Here is a 21409-nt window from a genome sequence, read left to right as displayed (position 1 = left end):
GGTGGCAGCATCATGCTGTGGGGATGTTTTTCATCGGCAGGGACTGGGAACCTGGTCAGAATTTAAGGAATGGTGAATGGTGCTAAATACAGGGAAATTATTGAGGGAAACCTGTTTCAGTCTTCCAGAGATTTGAGCCTGTGATGGAGGTTCACCTTCCAGCAGGACAATGAACCCTAAAGCAGACTGCTAAAGCAACACTCGAGTGGTTTATGGGGAAACATTTAAATGTCTTGGAATGGCCTAGTCAAAGCCCAGACCTCAATCCAATTGAGGATCGGTGGTATGACTTAAAGATTGCTGTACAGCAGCGGAACCCATCCAACTTGAAGGAGCTGGAGCAGTTTTGCCTTGAATAATGGGCAGTTAGGGCAGTTAGTTAGATAATCAAATTCTGATTAGAATGTTCATGTTTTTACAGTATCTGATTTTATAAAACCATCCATAGTTTACTTATCAGTCCTTGACAGAGAGATGGCTGGTCTTCTCTCTCCTGGCAGCCTGCAGTCCTGTGTTGCTCACATGTTAAATCCCAGAGGTGATAGAGACATTTGAGAGGCCTTTACTGCTGATAAGGCCATCTCACTGAGAAGCCCCCTGGCTCGTTGCACAGATCTACTGCTACTGCCATAGAAATAGAATCTCTAGAATGGGTTTTCCCCATCCAAGTCAATGTGAGAGGCTTTGTCCATTCTAGATATTCTAGAACCGGCATCCCCATTCAAGTCGATGTGAGGGGCTTTTTCTTCCGTTCTAGGGATTGTATTTCTATGACTGTTGCTGCTGCTTTCATTAGACTTATATCAAAGGACATAATGTATTGGTGCCCTATTCTGTTCACTACACCATGAGGTTAGATTATATCCTGTTTTAACAAACTCTATGTAGAACTGCTTCCTCTCCGTGATCGTTATCATCGGGAGATATTTATATACTGCACATGTTTCCGATTGTTTAACCTTTGGAGCTCTGCTGTAAACTGGAGGTATTGGTGCATGCCCCAAAGGCTTGTTAAAGAGACCTCACTGCCTGGCCTTTTAGATAGTGAGATTAGATGGTGAGAGTGACGTTAGAATTGGAGGCTGTTATTGTAGATGTGTAATACACAGAATACAGTTGAGATCCGGAGTTATTGGATCCGTTGATAAAAATAAGCAAAAAATACTGTATAAAATAAATATTACAAATACTGAGCTATATTGCATGCTCCATTTTGTATTACATTTATATTATTTTATACTGATAAAATTGCTCAGAGAAAGATTGTTTAACCTCTCTGGGATAGTTCGGGACGCTAGCGTCCCACCACGCCAACAGCCAGTGAAATTGCAGGGCGCCAAATTCAAAACAACAGAACAACAGAAATTACAATTCCTCAACCATACAAGTATTTTACACCATTTTAAAGATACACTTCTCGTTAATCCAACCATAGTGTCCAATTTCAAAAAGTATTTTCAGTGAAAGCAGAACATATCATAGGTCAGCAACTAGTCACAGAAAGCATTCAGCCATTTTCCAACTAAAGAGAGGTGTCACAAAAAGCAGAAATATAGATTACATTAATCACTAACCTTTGACGATCTTCATCAGATGACACTCCCAGGACTCATTGTTACACCATACATGTATGATTTATTCAATCAAGTTCATATTTATATCCAAAAACCGCCAAAACATCCAGAGAAATTGCAGAGAGCCACATCAAATAACAGAAATACTCATCATAAACTTTGATGAAAGATACATGCTTTACATAGACTTAAAGATAAACTTGTTCTTAATGCAACCGTTGTGTCAGATTTCAAAAAAGCTTTACGGCTAAAGCACAATATTCAATAATCTCAGAACAGCGTTCAGCCACAAAAGCAAGCCATACAGTTACCCGCCAGATTGTGGAGGCAACAAAAATCATAAATAGCATTATAAACCTTCACTTACCTTTGCTGATCTTTGCCGGAATGCACTCCCAGGACTCCCACTTTCATAAGAAATGTTTGTTTTGTTCGATTACGTCCATATTTATGTCCAAATACCTTGCGCGTTTAGTTCACTATTCCAAAGGCACAATGCCAAGCACAAAATCCAGACGAAAAGTCAAAAGAGTTCCATTACAGTTTGTAGAAACATGTCAAACGATGTTTACAATCAATCCTTACGGTCTTTTTATAATAAATCTTATAAAATATTCCAACCGGACAATAGTGTATTCATTACAGAGGAAAAAGAAGGAACGGCGCGCCCGTGTCACCGCGCAGTAAACAACTGATTGGCCTCAGCCTAGTCCACTTGTTGAAACAGCTCTTATTTGACCCCGTTCCACAATAGAAGCCTCAAACAACTTTCTAAAGACTGTTGACATCTGCTGGAAGCCTTGGGAAGAGCAATCTGGCCCCATAGATACAGCATATTGAATAGGCAATCACTTAAATGAAACTACAAAAACCTCAGATTTCCCACTTCCTGGTTGGATTTGTCTCAGGTTTTCGCCTGCCATATGATTTCTGTTGTACTCACAGACATCATTCAAACAGTTTTAGAAACTTCAGTGTTTTCTATCCAATACTACTAATAATATGCATATATTAGCATCTCTGACAGAGAAGCAGGCAGTTTACTCTGGGCACCTTATTCATCCAAGCTACTCAATACTGCCCCCCTGTCACCAAGAAGTTAACAGGTAATAATAATAAAAAAACGTTTTTAAATAAATAGGGGTCAAAATTTGTGTATCCCCTGTTTTCAATACTCCAGCACCCTCCCTTTGCGAGGATAACACAACTTTTTATAAAATGTCAGAAAGATCCGAGAACATATTGGGAGGGAGCGTAGAACATTTCTCCATATAGAATCTTTCCAGAACCTTGATATCATTCAGTCTGCGCTTCTAAAATTCAAACCACAGGTTTTTAATGGGGTTCGGAGACTGAGATGGCCATTGCAAAATGTTGTTTTTGTGGTCAATTAACCATTTATTTATGGATTTTGATGTGTGCTTGGGGTTATTTTCTTGCTGGAAGATCCACTTGCGGTTTCAGCCTCCTGGCAGAGGCAGCCAAGTTATTAGCAAAAATGTCCTGGTACTGAGTAAAGTTCATGATGCCGTTGTCCTTAACAAGGGCCCTAGGATCAGCAGAAGCAACATAGTCCGATAACATCAAAGATCCACCACCATATTTTACAGTACTGTAGGTATTGAGTTCTTTACTGCATATGCATCTTTCTTTTGACACCAAACCTACCACTGGGGTGCGTGGCCAGATTGTACAATAAAAAACAAACAACAATACAAAACAAACAACAACCATTTTTTAGAAATGTAAACCATAAAACGGTCCTTTGGATGAAGTGTTGTTGACATATTTGACATTTGTGTCTTTAATTAATTAATTATTAATTATGTTTAAAGTTTGAACGTTTGTGACATTTTGGCCTGACCTAGACCTCCTTTAAGACCATAATATTTCATCTGTAGGTGCTACAAAGAAAACATTGGTGTCATATGAGGCTTTACAGCTTGCTCTGTAGTAAGAGTAGTATTTTAATTCCCAAAACGATTTTCTTACATTAAATTAATTAATATACAAAAATAAAAACAAATCATTTCTCAATTGAAAACATACCATTTTTGATTTGGCCATTTTTTGTATATATTGTTGAACATCTTATACTCTACAAGCTTATCAATGTGCGATCTCTGCTAGTTTCAAAGTTATGTCCCATTTTATACAAAGAAAACCCTCCTTTTACTTTGCACATCCTGTCACGCCTGCTCCCGCTCTGGCTGCCCTGCATTACGCACTCCTGCCACCATCATTACGCACACCTGCCTTTCCTCGTCACCCGCATCAGCGATTCATTGGACTCACCTGGACTCAATCACCTGTTATATTACCTCCCCTTTATCTTTCTGTTCCCCAGCTCCGTTCCCCGCTTCAGCTTTGATTGTCGGCTGTCTTTGTGTTACCCAGTTCTGACGCTGTACCCCTTACTGTATTTTAGGTTACATTATCAGACTGCTTGTGAATGTGTCAATAATTTTGCACGCCCAATTTTTCAGTTTTTGATTTGTTAAAAAAGTTTGAAATATCCAATAAATGTCGTTCCACTTCATGATTGTGTCCCACTTGTTGTTGATTCTTCACAAAAAAAATACAGTTTTATATCTTTATGTTTGAAGCCTGAAATGTGGCAAAAGGTTGCAAAGTTCAAGGGAGCCGAATACTTTTGCAAGGCACTGTATTTTGAGAGCATGACTGACCCTGAGGTCACTTCAAGGGCACTATGCTCACCCTACTGCTCTTGCTATTACTACACACGCATGTCTGAGTGTTTGGAAGCAGCATTTGAGCTGAAGACCAGGTGTTGTTTTTGTCGTTACTGTTCATTAATTAAAGCTGCTTAAGATGCTGAGGATCACTGGCATCTCCAGGGTTGAATCAAGAGGAACTGATAGGAATGACATGACATAGAATTAGAATTCAAACAGAAATAGAATGCACTGCAGTCAGTGTTCTATTGTCATGTGAATCTTAAATTTGCAACTGCTCTTACTTTAAGGCATTCTTGCGTTTTACCCCGTGCTTAACTACAATGTTCTATTAGTTTTTTGTTGACATTCTAACCTTTTGATGAGTCAGCCAAAGGCAATGTTTTCAGTACATCGATCAATTTAACAATCCATATTTTTACTGTCCCTCAGCCCTGTTAAATCGCTCTCCCTCTTGGTTACTTGTTGTAGGTCTCATCACAGACAGATGAGGAATACTTGGTAGCCTTGTCACACCGCAGGCTATTTCAAAACCAATCTTCGACAATACAAATGTTTTTATTTTTCAAATCGACCCAACCAATACACAGACTCAAACTGCTTGTTATTTAAATGCCCACAGAAGGACGAAATAGAACGCATTTCTTGTTGTAAATAACTTGCCAGGGCCACCCTCATCCCCTGTAACCCCCTCCCCTTTCCACCTCTCCCATTTTCTCTTCCCCCAATGTCAAACACAATTCAGTTTCTGTCTTTGCATCAGTTCGGGTTAACACTGTCAAGCAAATGCCTGTTTTCAGAATTTTTCAGAATGGCCTGAGGGAGGGAGTTACACTTCTCAGCTTATCAACTTGTATTAACCTGACCACTGGGTTTTGCTCTTTGATTTAGATTATTTGTGAAACTCCTATAATAGGATTGATTTACCTCCCTCTCTCGCTCCATTTTTTTCTGTGACATATGTTCAACAATTCGTTAAAAATAAAAAATGTTAAATGAGCTTGTTGGCTGTTAAACTGAGAAGGCCCATTTTGGTTTGAATTTGATGACATCTGTAATTGCATTTTCCACCACATTTCTTGTGTGAATATCCTGACTTATCACTGTGACATTACAAGCAGTTAAACATGGTTGTGTTTAACCTCGCTGTGTCCAAAATGGCACCCTATTTTGTATGACCGTCAAACGTAGTGCACAAAATAGGGAATAGGGTGCCAATTGGAATACAACTTGTTTGGCTCAATAAGGATCGAGTCAGCTGAGATTATTACACAATAGTTTTCTGATGATGAGAATCAGTGGACTGTAACAGTATTATTAACAAGGTACACCACCGGTGATTTACAGAATTTGAATCAAGCACAATATACAAGTAAGCACATCTACAGTAAAAAGTCCATGTATATTAATATTCAGTAGGTATGAAATAATCTGTTTTGATAAGAAAGTTTCATTACAAAACGCTACATATTAGAATGTCTGCCCAATCTGCCCAGAGTGGGTGAAAAACGCGGTTTGGTGATGAAATTTCACTTCCTTATGTTATAAATACATTTTACCAATACAAGTAATTATTCATGTTCTGAACCGTTCAGTGGGGTCTTTCTCTATCATACACTACCGTTCAAAAGTTTGGGGTTACTTAGAAATGTCCTTGTTTTTGAAAGAAAGCAAATATTTTGTCCATTAAAATAACATCAAATTGATCAGAAATACAGTGTAGACATTGTTAACTTTTTATGGCTGGAGCGATAGTCAGCCCAGGGTGTCAAAAAGACTTTGACATTTGACGTTTGAAGAACAGGAAAACGCTCATCAAGAGGTGGCGCTCTGTGTACCTAACCATAAACATCAATGCCTTTCTTAAAATCAATACACAGAAGTATAAATGTTTAAACCTGCATATTTAGCTAAAAGATATCCAGTTTAGCAGGCAATATTAACCAGGTGAAATTGTGTCACTTCTCTTGCATTCATTGCACGCAGAGTCAGGGTATATGCAACAGTTTGGGCCGCCTAATTTGCCAGAATTTTACGTGATTATGACATAACATTGAAGGTTGTGCAATGTAACAGGAATATTTACACTTATGGATGCCACCCGTTAGATAAAATACGGAACGGTTCCGTATTTCACTGAAAGAATAAACGTCTTGTTTTCGAGATGATAGTTTCCGGATTCGACCATATTAATGACCTAAGGCTCGTATTTCTGTGTGTTATTATGTTATAATTAAGTCTATGATTTGATAGAGCAGTCTGACTGAGCGGTGGTAGGCACCAGCAGGCTCGTAAGCATTCATTCAAACAACACTTTCATGCGTTTTGCCAGCAGCTCTTTGCTGTGCTCAAAGCATTGTGCTGTTTATGACTTCAAGCCTGTCAACTCCCGAGATTAGGCTGGTGTAACCGATGTGAAATGGCAGCTAGTTAGCGGGGTGCGCGCTAATAGCGTTTCAAACGTCACTCGCTTTGAGACTTGGAGTAGTTATTCTTCTTGCTCTGCGTGGGTAACGCTGCTTTGAGGGTGGCTGTTGTCGATGTGTTCCTGGTTCGAGCCCAGGTAGAGGCGAGGAGAGGGACGGAAGCTATACTGTTACACTGGCAATACTAAAGTGCCTATAAGAACATCCAACAGTCAAAGGGATATGAAATACAAATGGTATAGAGAGAAATAGTCTATAATTCCTATAATAACTACAACCTAAAACTTCTTACCTGGGAATATCGAAGACTCATGTTAAAAGGAACCACCAGCTTTCATATGTTCTCATGTTCTGAGCAAGGAACTTAAACGTTAGCTTTCTTACATGGCAAATATTGCACTTCTCTTTCTTCTCCAACACTTTGTTTTTGCATTATTTAAACCAAATTGAACATGTTTCATGATTTATTTGAGGCTAAATTGATTTTATTGATGTATTATATTAAGTTAAAATAAGTGTTCATTCAGTATTGTTGTAATTGTCATTATTACAAATAAATTTAAAAAATTGGCAGATTAATCGGTATCTGTTTTTTTTGGTCCTCCCATAATTGGTATCGGTATCGGCATTGAAAAATCATAATCGGGCAACCTCTAGTACATACCCCAATCAGAAGCCATGGATTACAGGCAACATCCGCACTGAGATAAAGGGTAGAGCTGCCGCTTTCGAAGAGAAGCTTATAAGAATACTGCTATGTCCTTCGACAAACCATCAAACAGGCAAAACGCCAATACAGGACGAAGATGGAATCATACTACACGGACTCCGATGCTCGTTGGATGTGGCAGGGCTTTCAAACTATTGCAGACTACAAAGGGAAGCACAGCCGCGAGCTTCCCAGTGACACAAGCCTACCAGACGAGCTAAATTACTTCTATGCTCGCTTCAAGGCAAGTAACACTGAAACATGCTTGAGAGCATCAGCTGTTCCGGATGACTGTGTGATCACGCTCTCCATAGCTGAAGTAAGATCTTTAAACAGGTCAACATTCACAAGGCGGCAGGACCAGACGGATTACCAGGACGTGGACTCCGAACATACGCTGACCAACTGGCAAGTGCCTTCACTGACCATTTCAACCTCTCCCTGTCTGAGTCTGTAATACCAACATGTTTAAAGCTGACCACCATAGGCCATGTGGCCAAGAACACTAATGTAACCTGCCTAAATGACTACCGACCCAGGGCACACAACTTCTGTAGCCATGAAGGGCTTTAAAAGGCTGGTCATGGCTCATATCAACAACATTATCCCAGAAACCCTAGACCCACTCCAATAGGAATACTGCCCTAACGGATCCACAGATGACGCAATCTCTATTGCACGTCACACTGCCCTTTCCCACCTAGACAACAGGAACACCAATGTGAGAATGCTATTCATTGACTACATCTCAGCGTTCAACACCATTGTGCCTGCAAAGCTCATCACTAAGCTAAGGACTCTGGGACTAAACAACTTCCTCTGCAACTGGATCCTGGACTGGCCACCCCCCCCCCCTCAGTCTCCTCCTGTAATCCCTGTTCACTCAAGACTGCACCGCCAGGCACAACTCCAACACCATCATTAAGTTTGCCGATGACAACAGTGGTAGGCCTGATCACCCACAATGACGAGACAGCCTTTTGTGAGCAGGTCAGAGACCTGGCTGTGTGGTGCCAGGACAACAACCTCTCCCTCCACAGGATCAAGACAAAGGAGATGATTGTGGACTACAGGAAAAGGGGGACCGAGCATGCCCCCATTCTCATCGACGGGGCTGTGGTGGAGCAGTTTGAGAGCTTCAAGTTACTTGGGGTCCACATCACCAACAAACTATCATGGTCCAAACACACCAAGACAATTGTGAAGAGGGCACGGCAAAGCCTATTCCCCCTCAGGAGACCTGAAAAGATTTGGCATGGGTCCTCAGATCCTCAAAAGGTTATACAGCTGCACCATCGAGAGCATCCTGACTGTTTGCTTCACTGCCTGGTATGGCAACTGCTTGGCCTCCGACCGCAAGGCACTACAGTGGGTAGTGCGCATGACCGAGTACATCACTGGGGTGAAGCTTCCTGCCATCCAGGACCTCTATACCAGGTGGTGTCAGAGGAAGGCCCTAAAAATATTGTCACAGACTCCAGACACCCTAGCCATAGACTGTTCTCTATTCTACCGCATGGCAAGTGGTACCGGAGCACCAAGTCTAGGTCCAAAAGGCTCCTTAACCTCTCTGGGATATATGGAACGCTAGCCAAAAGCCACGGAAATTGCAGAGTGCCAAATTAAAATAAATTACTATAAAAATCCAAAGTTTATTAAATCACCCATGCAAGATAGCAAATTAAAGCTACACTTGTTGTGAATCCAGCCAACATGTCAAATTTCAAAAAGGCTTTTCAGCGAAAGCAAACGATGCTATTATCTGAGGATAATAGAAACCATATTTCAACCCTGCAGGTGCCACACAAAATGCAGAAATAAAAATATAATTCATGCCTTACCTTTGATGAGCTTCTTTTGTTGGCACTCCAATGTGTCCCATAAACATCACAAATTGTCATTTTGTTCGATTAATTCAGTCGATATACATCCAAAATGTCAATTTATTTGGCGAGTTTGATCCAGAAAAACACCAGTTCCAAATTGCGCAACGTGACTACAAAATATCTCAAAAGTTACCTGTAAACTTTGCCAAAACATTTCAAACTACTTTTGAAATACAACTTTAGGTATTTTCTTAACGTAAATAATCGATCAGATTGAAGACGGCACTATCTGTGTTCAATACAGGAGGAAAACAAACTGAAGCATGCTTTCTGGTCACGCGCCTCTATCTAACAGTACACTTCAAGTGACCCTCGTTCAAGATGGCCGTACTTCTTCATTACACAAAGGAATAACCTCAACCAATTTCTAAAGACTGTTGACATCCAGTGGAAGCGTCCCTTAGAAATCTGGATTCCCAATGAAAACCCATTGAAAAGAGTGAACTAAAAAAAGAAATCTGAATGGTTTGTCTTCGGGGATTTGCCTGCTTAATAAGTTATGTTATACTCACAGACATGATTCAAACATTTTTAGAAACTTCAGAGTGTTTTCTATCCAAATATACAAATTATATGCATATCCTGGCTTCTGAGCCAGAGTAGCAGGCCGTTTACTTTACATTATATGCATATCTTATCTTCTGGGGATGAGTTGCAGGCAGTTGAATTTGAGCATGCATTTCATTCGGACGTAAAAATACTGCCCCCTGTTACCAAGAAGTTAACAGCTTCTACCCCCAAGCCATACGAATCCTGAACAGCTAATCAAATGGCTACCCTGTCAGCGATTAGGTGAATGGATAAGCGTAGTCAGGCGCAGGACACAGGTATGAGTAATAATCTGAATTTACTCAAAATGTAAGCAATGTTCCAACAAGGAAAAATACAAATATCCAGAGCACAAAGAACGAACCCACATGACAATGACAATCACTCACAAAACAGAAAGGGAAGCCAGGGGGTTAAATAAGGATCATTGATTATGGAATGGAAACCAGGTGTGTAATAATGAAGACAAACAAAATGAAAATGAAACATGGATCGGTGGTAACGTGTTCAACCCCCGAACACCACCCGAACAAGGAGAGGGACCAACTTCGGCGGAAGTCGTGACATACCCAGACTATTTTCATTGCCCCCCACCTCCTCTTTTACAATGCTGCTACTCTGTTTATTATCTATGCATAGTCACTTTAACTATACCTGCATGTACATATTACCTCAATTACCTCAGCTAACTGGGGCTCTATCTGTGCCGGTACTCCCTGTATCTAGCCTCGCTATTGTTATTTTACTGCTGCTCTTTAATTATTTGTTACTTTTATTTGTTCTTTTTTACTTATCTATTTTTTACTTAACACTTATTTTTCTTAAAACTGCATTGTTAGTTAAGGGCTTGTAAGTAAGCATTTCACTGTAAGGTCTACCGCACCTGTTGTCAGAGTCTAGGTGATGTGGGTAAGAAGGAGTCAGGCGCAGGACACAGTGATGAGTAATAATAGTAACTTTACTCAAAAATAGTCTTTCAACAAGGAGAACGAGAATCCAGAATCACATAAACGAGACAACTGACAACAATAAACACTCACAAAACCAGGATGACTCCAGAGGGTTAAATGGGGAAATAATTCAAACGTAATGGGAACGTAACCAGGTGTGTACAATACAGACAAAACAAATGGAAAAAGAAATGTAGATCGTTGGAGGCTAGAAAGCCGGTGACGTCAACCGCCGAACGCCGCCCGAACAAGGAGAGGCACCAACTTCGGCCGAAGTCGTGACACCTGTTGTATTCGGCGTATGTGACAAATAAAATTTGATTTGAACACGGGGGCCCCTCAAGGGTGTGTGCGTTTAGTACCCTCCGTGTACTCCCCGTTTAACATCGTGGCCACGCACGACTCCAACACCTGATCACCAACGGTGGTGAGGTAGCCTATAGGGAGGATCTCAGAGAGTTGACAGTGTGGTGCCAGGATAATGTCTCCCTCAACATCAGCAAGACAAAGCAGCTGATCTTGGACTACAGGAAACACAGGGACGAGTACGCCCCCATGCACATCGATGGGGCTTCAGTGGAGCAGGTCAAGAGCTTCAAGTACCTCAGTGCCTAAGGAATTAACATTGTCCACACACACACACACAGTTGTGAAAAGGGCCCGACAGCACCTTTTCCCCCATATGTTTTCCCCTACACCCAAAAGTGCACGTTACATTTTGAATGCTTAGTAGGACAGGAAAATGTGGTCTTTTTCACATACTTTTCAAGAGAACATCCCATGGTCATCCCTACTGCCTCTGATCTGGCAGACTCACTAAACACTTGTTTTTTTGTAAATGGTGTCTGCGTGCTGGAGTGTGCCCCCTGACTATCTGTAAATTAAATAAATAGAAAAATGTGCCATCTGCGTTGCTTAATATAAGGAATTTGAAATGATTTATACTTGCGCTTTTACTTTTGATACTTAAGTATATTTTAGCGATTACATTTACTTTTGATAATTAAGTATATTTAAAACCAAATACTTGCTGCATCACCCCTTGGTATGGCAACTGCAAGTCCCTACAGAGGGTGGCGAGTAGGGCTGTTACGGTGACTGTGTTACCGCCACACTGGTGGTCAAAAGTCATGATAGCATTAGGCTTCTCCAAGCTCTGATGCTGCTGATGAACCATAGTACTGGTACTCCCTGTATACAGCCATGTTATTCCCTGGTACCCCTGCACATTGACTCAGTACTATTACATGGTACTTCCTGTATATAGCCATGTTATTCTTTTCTCGTTATTCGCTGTATTTATTCCCTGTCACTATTAATATATTCACTGAGTGTACAAAACATTAGGAACATCTGCTCTTTCCATGACAGACTGACCAGGTGAATCCCGCTGAAAGCTATGATCCTTTGTTGACGCCACCTGTTAAATGCACTTCAATCAGTGTGATGAAGGGGAGGAGACACCTTAAAGAAGGATTTTTAAGCATTGAGACATGGATTTTGTATTTGTGCCATTCAGAAGGTGAATGGGCAAGACAAAATATTGAATTGCCTTTGAACAGGGTATGGTATTAGGTGCCAGGCACACCAGTTTGAGTACGTCAAGAACTGCAACGCTGCTGGGTTTTTCACCCTCAACAGTTTCCCTTGTGTGTCAAGAATGGTCCACCACCCAAAGAACATCCGTCCAGCTTGACACAACGGTGGGAAGCATTGGAGTCAACATGGGCCAGCATCCCTGTGGAACGCTTTCGACACCTTGTAGAGTCCATGAAGGTCAGTCGATCCGGAAAATTTCAAGAACTTTGAAAGTTTCTTTGAGTGCAGTCGCAAAAACCATCAAGCAATATGATAAAACTGGCTCTCAGGAGGACTGCCACAGGAAAGGAAGACCCAGAGTTACCTCTGCTGCAGAGGACACGTCCATTATAGTTAACTGCACCTCAGATTGCAGCCCAAATAAATGCTTCACAGAGTTCAAGTAACAGACACATCTCAACATCAACTGTTCAGAGGAGACTGCATAAATCAGGCCTTCATGGTCAAATTGCTGCAAAGAAACCACTGCTAAAGGACACCAAGAAGAAGAGACTTGTTTGGGCCAAGAAACATTAGACCGGTGGAAATCTGTCCTTTGGTCTGATGAATCCAAATTTTAGATATTTGGATCCAACCGCCGTGTGAGATGCAGAGTAGGTGAATGGATGATCTTCGCATGTGTGGTTCCCACCTTGAAGCATGGAGAAGGTGGTGTGACGGTGTGGGCGTGTTTTGCTGGTGACACTGTCAGTGTTTTATTTAGAATTCAAGGCAAACTTAAACAGCATGGCTACTGCAGCATTCTGCAGCGATACACCATCCCATCTGGTTTGCACTTGGTGTTTTTCAACACGACATTGACCCAAAACACACCGCAAGTTGGCTCCGATCTCTCCTCCATCTCCACTATGCTTTTGTTTCTCCCATGTGCTCAAATTTCTCCCCTGTGCTGCGGTCTCTCCCTCTCCCCTGTGCTCCAGTCTCTGCTCGCTCTCCCCTGTGCTCCAGTCCATGCTCGCTCTCCCCTGTGCTCGGGTCTCTCCTCCCTCTCCCCTGTGCTCCGGTCTCTGCTCGCTCTCCCCTGTGTTCTGGTCTCTCCTCCCTCTTCCCTGTGCCATGGTCTCTCCTCTCTCTCCCCTGTGCTCCGGTCTCTCCTCTCTCTCCCCTGTGCTCCGGTCTCTCCTCTCTCTCCCCTGTGCTCCGGTCTCTCCTCTCTCTCCCCTGTGCTCCGATTTTTCCTCTCTCTCCCCTGTGCTCCGGTTTCTCCTCTCTCTCCCCTGTGCTCCGGTCTCTCCTCTCTCTCCCCTGTGCTCCGATTTTTCCTCTCTCTCCCCTGTGCTCCGGTTTCTCCTCTCTCTCCCCTGTGCTCCGGTCTCTCCTGTCTCTCCTCTGTGCTCCTGTCTCTCCCCCGTGCTCCGGTTTCTCCTCCCTCTCCCCTGTGCTCTGGTCTCTCCTGTCTCTCCTCTGTGCTCCAGTTTCTTCCCTGTGAACCTGCCTCTCCCCTCTCTCCTATGTGTGGGGAAGTAAAATTACCTAAGTGGGAAGCTTTGAAAAATGTTTGATGTATAAAGTGCATGTCCTGTTTCATTTGCAATAAATGGTTGACTCTCTCCTCAAATCAAATGTCACATTAGCTGAATACAACAGGTGTGGTTTGTTGTTTGTTAAGTGTTGCAGTCATTTCAGTCGCTGTAGTAGCTGTCATGTATAGTGTTGAGTCATCCGCATACATAGAAACTCTGGATTTACTAAAAGCCAGTGGCATGTCATTAGTAAAGATTGAAAAAAAGTAATGGGCCTAGACAGCTACCCTGGGGTATTCCTGCTTCTACCTGGATTATGTTGGAAAGTCTTCCATTAAAGAACACCCTCTGTGTTCTGTTAGACAGGTAACTCTTTATCCACAATATAGCAGGGGGTGTAAAGCCATAACACATACACTACCGTTCAAAAGTTTGGGCTCACTTAGAAATGTCCTTGTTTTTGAAAGAATGCTAATTTTTTGTCCATTTAAATAACATCAAATTGATCAGAAATACAGCGTCGACATTGTAGCTGGAAACGGTTGTTTTTTTAAATGGAATATCTACGAAGGCGTACAGAGCCCCATTATCAGCAACCATCACTCACTCCTGTGTTCCAATGGCACATTGTGTTAGCTAATCCAAGTTTATTATTTTTAAAGGCAAATTGATCATTAGAAAACTCTTTTGCAATTATGTTAGCACAGCTGAAAACTTGTCTTGATTAAAGAAGCAATTAAACTGGCCTTCTTTAGACTCGTTGAGTATCTAGAGCATCAGCATTTGTGGGTTCGATTACAGGCTCAAAATGGCCAGAAACAAATGTCTTTCTTCTGAAACTTTTCAGTCTATTCTTGTTCTGAGAAATTAAGTTTATTCCATGCGAGATATTGCCATGAAACTGAAGGTCTCGTACAAGGCTGTGTACTACTCCCTTCACAGAACAGCACAATCTGGCTCTAACCAGAATAGAACGAGGAATTGGAGGCCCCGGTGCACAACTGAGCAAGAGGACAAGTACATTAGCGTGTCTAGTTTGAGAAACAGATGCCTCAAAAGTACTCAACTGGCAGCTTAATTAAATAGTACCCGCAAAACACCAGTTTCAACGTCAACAGTGAAGAGGCGACTCCGGGATGCTGGCCTTCTAGACAGAGTTCCTCTGTCCAGTGTCTGGGTTCTTTTGCCCATCTTAATCTTTTCTTTTTATTGGCCAGTCTGAGATATGGCTTTTTCTTTGCAACTCTCCCTAGAAGGCCAGCATCCCGGAACAGTAATGTACATTTTTACAGCAGCAGACTATGATCAATAATGTCAAAAGCCACACTGAAGTCTAACAAAACAGCCCCCACAATCTTTTGTCATCAATTTCTTTAAGCCAATCATCAGTTATCAGTTAAGTGCTGTGCTTGTTGAATGTCCTTCCGTATAAGCATGCTGGAAGTTTCTGGTCAATTTGTTTACTGTAAAATAGCATTGTATCTGGTAAAACACAATTTTTTCCAAGGGTTTACTAAGCGTTGGTAACAGGCTGATTGGTTGGCTATTTAAGCCGTTAAAGGGGGCTATACTATTATTGGGTGGCGGAATGACTTTTGCTTCCCTCCAAGCCTGGGGGCACACACATTCTACTTGGCTTAAATTGAAAATATGGCAAATAGGAGTGGCATTATTGTCCTCTATTATCCTCAGTAATTTTCCATCCTAGTTGTCAGCAGAGGTGGGACCAAGTCATTGTTTTACATGTCACAAGTAAGTCTCAAGTCTTAGCCCTCAAGTCCCAAGTCAAGTCCCAAGTCAAGACAGGCATGTCCGAGTCAAGTCTCAAGTCAAGACCGTCAAGTATCAAGTCAAGTCTCAAGTCCTAAACTTTGAGTTTTGAGTCCTAAACAAGTCATAATGTGCTCTTCACCAAATGTAATAACATTTCATATTTAGTATATTACATTTACGCAAATCATAAATGCTTTTAAAAATATCGATATATTTATTACTTTCCAAATAAACATAATTTCCATGGAAATACATGGGTAGCCATGAGAAAGACCCCCCCCAATAGTGATCGACTATAGAGGATTGCAATCGGGCGATGTAGGCGTGTACACAATCACCCAACCTTAACACAGACACTCTCTGTGTGGTTACAGTAGGCTAACATATGTCAATGGTTTTAGGAACAGCAGTAACATCAGGCAGGATTTAGGCTACCAACTGCCTAGCCAGTTGTAGCTCAATTTTGGGTGCAATGATTACGCTCCCGCTGGAGGTTCCGGACTGCAGATCGTCGCCGGAGGCTCTGAACTGGGAACCCCCGCTGGAGGCTCCGGAATGCGGATCGTCGCTGGAGGCTCTGAACTGGGAACCGTCACTGGAGGCTCCGGACTGGGGACCGTCGCTGGAGGCTCCGGACAGGCGACCTTCGCTGAAGGCTCTGGACTTGGGACCGTCGCTGGAGGCTCCGTACCATGGATTTTCACTGCAGGCACCGGGACATGGATCATCACTGGAGGCTTCGTGCCATGGATCACCACTAGAGGCTTCGTATGTGGAGCCGGAACAGGTCTCACTGGACTGAGGAGACGTACTGGAGGCCTGGTGCGTGGAGCTGCCACAGGGCTTACCAGGCTGGGGAGACATAGTGGAGGCCTGGTACGTGGAACCGGAACAGGTCTCACCAGACTGGGGGGATGCACTGGAAGCCTGGTGCGTGGAACAGGCACCGGATACACTGGGCTCTGGAGGCGCACTAGAGGTCTCGAGCGTAGAGCTGGCACAACCCGTCCTGGCTGGATGCCCACATCCACCCGGAAAATGCGGGGCGCTGGCACAGAGCGCACCGGCCTGTGAATGCTCACTGGAGACACCGTGCGCATCACTGCGTAACACGGTGCCTGACCAGTCACACGCTCCCCACGGTATGCATGGGGAGTTGGCTCAGGTCTAAACCCTGACTCCGCCAACCTGTGCTTGTTGGTTGGTATAACTCCTCGTAACGTCGCCATTCCGCTTTCGCTGCCTCCATCTCCTCCTTTGGACGGCGATACTTCCCGGCCCTTGTCCAGGGTCCTGCTCCCTCCAGGATTTCCTCCCAGGTCCAGTCCTCCTGACCATGCTGCTTGGTCCGTTGGTGGTGGGATCTTCTGTAACGTCCGTCGTTCGAATGAGACCAAGGTGCAGCGTGGTAGGCGTACATTTTCTTTAATATATAAATGTTCACCAAAAAAAACAATAAACAACTCAACTAACAAAAAGCTTAGGAGTGCAACCCATGCAATAAACAAAGACCAAATCCCACAACAGAAAGTGGGAAAAAGGGCTGCCTAAGTATGATTCCCAATCAGAGATAAAGATAGACAGTTACCTCTGATTGGGAACCATACTCGGCCAAAAACAAAGAAATAGACAACATAGAATACCCACCCAAATCACACCCTGAATTAACCAAATAGAGAAATAAAATGGCTCTCTAAGGTCAGAGCGTGACAGAGGGTATCAAGTCAGGTCGAGTCAACAGGCTCAAGTCCAAGTCAAGCCACGAGTCATTGCTGTTAAAGTCAATGTCGAGTTGTAAGTCATCATATTTGTGACTCGAGTCTGACTCGAGTCCAAGTCATGTGACTCGAGTCCACACCTCTGGTTGTCAGACTCTGGTGGCTTGACATTGTTGATAGACAGACACCAATCATAATTTGGTCAGATATATATGAATGTGTTGTGTCAGCTTTTGTTTGCTGGCATAGCTCCCTAAATTTGCTAATCTTGCCAATGAAAAAATCATTAAAGGCAATATCAGTTGGTTTTGTTATGAATGAGCCATCTGATTCAACGAATGATGGAGCTGAGTTTGCCTTTTTTTATGACTTGTAAGTTTGATACAAGTGATGATAGGAGGTTGTGGTTCTAGAGGATATAAAAGGGGAGGTGCAAGACATTGGCATGTGTGACTGAGCAGTGCCATGACAAGAGATTATAAAGTAGGCTGCAACATGTAGAAATACTACAATACATTAACTAGAATAAACAACTAAGCCAGTGCAGGCGTCAAACTATGAGCTTGCAAACAACACATGTACACAGGTTACAATTTTACAAGGCACGTATTGTACTTTAGCCAGGCAAAGGAATTGGGCTGCCAGCACAAACGCTGAACAAAAATGAGACAAAACTTGCTGCTTATATAGGTGAGGAAGGGAGAGGAATGGTGATTATCAGAATGTGGGCATGTCCATCGGATAATTAGGGAATTGGTGAGATGGCATGATCCTTCAGAACATCGCTAGAAAATGCATATTGTTTATTCTCGTGGGAGAGGGCTCGACGGACTAGTGAATTGAATCTTTTAAATGAAAAGTAGCCTGGTAGGCCTCCCGAGTGGCGCTGTGGCCTAAGGCATTGCATTCCAGTGTTGCGGCGTCACTACAGCCTGGGGTTCACTCATCGTGCTCTAGCGACTCCTTGTGGTAGGCTGGGCACTTGCAGGCTGACCCTCGGTCATCTGTTGAACAGTGTTTCCTCTGACACAGTGGTGCAGCTGGCTTCCGGGTTAAGCGAGCGGGTGTTAAGAAGCGCGGTTAGGCGGGTCATGTTTCTGAGGACGCATGACTCGACCTTCGCCTCCCCCGAGCCCGTTGGGGAGTTGCAGCGATGAGACAAGATCATAATAATGAAATTGTGGAGAAAAAGGGGGTAGAAATTATAACAAATAATCAGTCAGTAGCCAAAGTCTACACCCCTTCATTGGTGATTGGATTCTTCAGTAAAGTTTTTGTTGCCATTCAATAAGACGACTCCTTTTCATGCAAAAAATGTATTTATAAATACTGTTCCAAACATCTTAGATGTAAAATTGCACAACTAAGATGTCCTTGGCCAAAAAGTCAAAATCAAATCAAATCAAATGTTAATAATCACATGCACCGAATACAACAGTTAAACAGTTAAATGCTTACTTACGAGCCCCTAACTAACAATGCAGTTCTAAAAAATACAGATAAGAATAAGAAATAAAAGTAACAAGTAATTAAAGAGCAGCAGTAAAACAACCATAGCCGAGACTATATACATGCTGGTACCGATACAGAATCGATGTGCGGGGGCACCGGTTAGTTGGGGTAATATGTACATGTAGGTAGAGTTATTAAAGGGACTATGTGTAGCTGATAAAAACAGAGAGTAGCAGCGGTGTAAAAGAGGGGGACGGGGCAATGCAAATAGTCTGAGTAAAAATGTATCATAGATTTCTTGAGTAATCTTAAATAAAGTCAGACTATTTTGAGCAATAGCTAAAATGGACAAACAAAAAGTAGTATTTCTGCTTTTTTCTAGTTTTACAAGCCAATGTCTTTTAAGGGAGTATGCGAGCACATTCATTTTGTTCTCCTAGTCGACTTCGGCTAGCCGCCAACCGAACTGAAGCTTGGTGACGCCTTAAGGAGAACCTCTGGTCCCTCATCAACTTGCCACATCACTCAGCTGGAATCCTTAATTGGAGAACTGCCACGTCTGTTTGAGATAAAACAACAAATAGGTTAATCTAAACAACAACAAATAGGTTATTGTAAACAACAACAAAAAAACTTTTTTATATTGAACAAGCCATTGTTGAGGAGGCGCTTGTAAGTAAGCATTTTACATTACTGTTTAGATCTGTTGTATCCTGTGCATGCGACAAATACACTTTGATTTGATTTTCTCGCTGACAACATTGCACGTGCGACAGAACAGCTAAATATGTACTGGCTTTTCTTTTTTTCACGCCTCTGTTTGTTTCATCAACAAAACAATGACAAAGGCCCTGGGAGCGAACAGTGGCGCTGTTTCCCCTCATGCTGATTCCATCTTTAAAGAGGAGAAAAGAGACTTGGATAATCAAATGAAGTGAACACTTCATTACATCTTTAAACTAATGAGACACTTTGTTGAAGACATTAATCTTGTCCAGATGTGTCTCAAAGGATGTATTGAATATGGTTGCAAAATTCAGGAAACTTTCCACAAATTTGGGGGAATTTCTGGGGAGTTTGGGATTTTGGGGGGGGGGGGGGTTTTCTGGAATTTTACAACCCCTAAGCACTTACCATTTTAGTGACAATCGTAAATAAACATTAAGCCCTCATATCGTTCTAACATTGTATCAGTCATAAACTTTTAGTGATTCAACCCGTTGGCAACCCTTTTATAACGCATAATGAATTAATTAGTGTTTTCTGTCATCCAATAGTGTATTATACTGTAGGTCTGAAGGTTCTTTATTACACAAGGGCTATACATGCATTCAATTGAATTCAATACAACTTTATTTGCATGCATATATAATGTAGTCACACATTAGTTGTATTGTGTGGTTTAGCTGTAAGCATTCATAACAGCTTGCAGCTCCATCTATCCTAAGAACCCTTATAAATGCATAAATGCCTATAATACATCACACGCAGGTGGCTCATAGAAATTGTTACCACCATTATATTAATTTTCTATGCTGCCAACCAAATCCCACTTACACAGAAGAGTGTTTCCACTGTAGTTAACTGGGTGACTGAAGACTATAGCCAACCAACAGGAATTGTATTCAGCCTGCATTCATGTGCCTTTTTAAAAGGCTTTGTCTGCGTCCCAAATGTTTCTAAATTTGTGTTCAAAATATTAAGAACACGATCCTAATGTTGAGTTGCACCCCCTCCCCTTTTGCCCTCAGAACACCTCTACATGGTGTTGAAAGCATTCCATAGGGATGCTGGCCCATGTTGACTCCAATGATTTCCACAGTTGTCAAGTTGGCTGGATGTCCTTTGTGTGGTGGACCATTTTTGATACACACAGGAAACTGTCGAGTGTGAAAAACCCAGCAGTGTTGCAGTTCTTGACACAAACCGGTGCGCCTAGCACCTACTATCATGCCCTGTTCAAAGGCACTATTTTGTCTTGTCTATTCACCCTCTGAATGGCAAACATACTCAATCCATCTCTCAAGGCTTCTTTAACCTGTCTCCTCCCCTTGATGTACACTGATTGAAGTGGATTTAACATCAATAAGGGATCATAGCTTTTACCTGGATTCACCTGGTCAGTCTGTCATGGAAAGAGTGTTCTTTATGTTTTGTACACTCTCAGGTTTTTCGGTCAAAAACTGTAAAATCACCATGAATTCAGCTAAAAATGTATTTAATGTTGGAAATATTTGGGGTATATTATTTTGGGGTTTAGTCCAATTTGCAGTGCGCAAATTATTAGAATTATGTTCCGGCCCCCCGACCTTCCGCTCCGACAAAAATTGGACCGTGGCTGAATATCGTTGCCTGACCCGGACATAGGGAATAGGTTGCCATTTGGGACACACCCTTTGGAAAGGAGCATCAAATGAAGTATCCTTGTTTTGACAACGCATTAAGATGTTCATGCCCCTGAAGTGTGATGGTTGCTGCTCATCTGTGATTAAATGTTTCTGAAGTCAATATCTATTAGTTCATAAATTAACAAATTAATGAATATGAGTGGCTGGTGCCCACTAGCTACATGAAAAGAGACACTCACCTCATTTGAAAAGAGCTTGAGTGGCTA

General features: G+C 42.3%; 1 protein-coding gene across 6 annotated transcripts in view; it reads left to right on the top strand.

The window, feature by feature from the left end:
- LOC118397366 (adenosine kinase) overlaps positions 1-21409 on the top strand; it is a 295175-nt gene that overhangs the window by 232991 nt on the left and 40775 nt on the right. The gene's annotated exons all lie outside the window — the stretch shown is intronic.

This window comes from Oncorhynchus keta, chromosome 2 (genome assembly GCF_023373465.1).
Source record: "Oncorhynchus keta strain PuntledgeMale-10-30-2019 chromosome 2, Oket_V2, whole genome shotgun sequence".
Taxonomy (NCBI): Eukaryota; Metazoa; Chordata; class Actinopteri; order Salmoniformes; family Salmonidae; genus Oncorhynchus; species Oncorhynchus keta.
This window is presented reverse-complemented; position numbering and strand designations above follow the sequence as displayed.